The following is a 1,906-nucleotide window of genomic DNA, read 5'->3' as shown; positions in this document are numbered from 1 at the left end:
GGGCAACTAGATGGCTCAGTAGATGAGGTCCTGGGTTCAAATCTGGCCTCGGACACTTCCTAGCTGTGTGACTCTGGGCATCACTTAACCCCCATTGCCTAGTCCTTACTGTTCTGCCTTAGAACCAATACCCAGTATTGATCTAAGATAGAAGGTAAGGGTTTAAAAAAAGAAAAGAATTGATACAGAATATGAATTCAGTGGTAAGGGCTAGGTAATTAGTGACTTGCCTAGGGTCACACTGGAAGTGTCTGAGTCCAGATTTGAACCCAGGACCTCCTATCTCAGCCTGGCTCTGTCCACAGATGCCCAGTTGGCTCATGGAGGCTTTTAAATCCCAAGATGGGAGGTTGGCATTTTTTTTTTCTGTGAGTTGGGAGCCAATGTGGGTTTTTGAGCAAAGGGGTAACATGGACAAAGCTCTTTTATTGGAAAGTTATTTTGCCTATTCGTTGGACCATAACATGGGGAAGGAAGAGTTATTAACAGGGTAACCAATTAAGTTAACATAAGTGCCTCAGTAGGCAAGAGTGAAGGCCTAAACTAAGGTGGTATGGGAGAGGTAATGAAGGTGGAATGGACAAGAATTAGCCCAGGTAGGGATACAAGGGGAGTGGTTAGAGGAAAACAATGACCCTGGGAACCTAGAAGGATGAGAGAGCCCTCAGGGAAGTTTGGAAGAGAGGTGGGTTGGGGTGGGGGGAGGATTTTCTCAGATAAGACATGTTACTTGAAATGTCTAGAAAGCAGTTGTTGATGTGGGTTTAGATCTAGAGACCTGAAAGTCGTAAATCTAGATATGATTAAACCCACATGGACTGATGAGGTTCCCAGGAGGACATGAAGACAGAGGACATCCACAGCAGTGGTGACATGGATCACAATGCAGCAATTGCCGATAATAGGAGAACCAAGAGAAAGCAGTGTTACTCCTCACCTTGGCATTTAAAACCTCCACTAGCTGGTTCTAAACTGACTTTGTACCAACCCAGAGAGGAGAATTTCCAGTAGGACAGGGTGGCTGGTCTAATTCACAGAAATCTAGCTGGAGGAGGACTGAGAAAAGGCCACTCCTTACCCCCTTCCCTTTTGGATTTCCAGCTCTCTGAGTCATGGGGCATTTCTTCAAATGAACACTTTCTCCGTTTGTCTTAATTCAGGAATGTGTAAGGCCAGAGCCACAGTCTGCAACAATTTTCTAGATCAGAGTTTTATTCCCATGGGAGATTCTCTTATTGTCTCTTTGAGGCTCCCTGGCCTCCCTGTACTGTCATTTTCCTGAGACTTCATTTTCTTAACCCTTGAAATGATAACAAAGAATTGATAACAAAGAAAAGGAAAGCTGTTTGGCTGCCTTTCTGATTACTAATCAGAAGGGGCTTCAGTGGGAGGAGGGTCTGGTCACTTCAGGGAGAGGCTTCTTTCCTCTCTTCCCTGAAGCGTCTGGCTGAGCTAAGCTATGAGGAGAGTTACAGGGCTAACTGATCTGAAATGATCTCTACTACTATTAATCCTAATGCTAACCATAATTGGGAATAATACACTACGAATGACCAATTCTTACTCCACACATCCTGAAGCCATGAACACATAGTATTTAACTGATTGGCCTTAAGGATCAGCTACTTCCAGACTAGATATTGAACCAAAGTGCAAGTCCTTCTTATGGCGAAGGATACTGAGGCTGAGGCTGTCTGATACAGAAAACAAAATAGAGGCATCTCAACCTGTGATCTGGCTCAGAGGAGCCTCGGGGCCTGACCTGATGCTGGGCATCTGTGCCTCACCTTCCCCTCATCACCCTATTGTAAAGATTAAAATTTAGGGGATACTGATAGAGGTAGAAATTAGTTTCTCTCTGCAAGGAGTATTATATTTTTAGAGGTTTATTAAAGGTTAAGGATTA

This window comes from Monodelphis domestica, chromosome 3 (genome assembly GCF_027887165.1).
Source record: "Monodelphis domestica isolate mMonDom1 chromosome 3, mMonDom1.pri, whole genome shotgun sequence".
NCBI lineage: Eukaryota > Metazoa > Chordata > Mammalia > Didelphimorphia > Didelphidae > Monodelphis > Monodelphis domestica.
The sequence above is the reverse complement of the archived record's forward strand: the minus strand, read 5'-3'. Positions refer to the sequence as shown.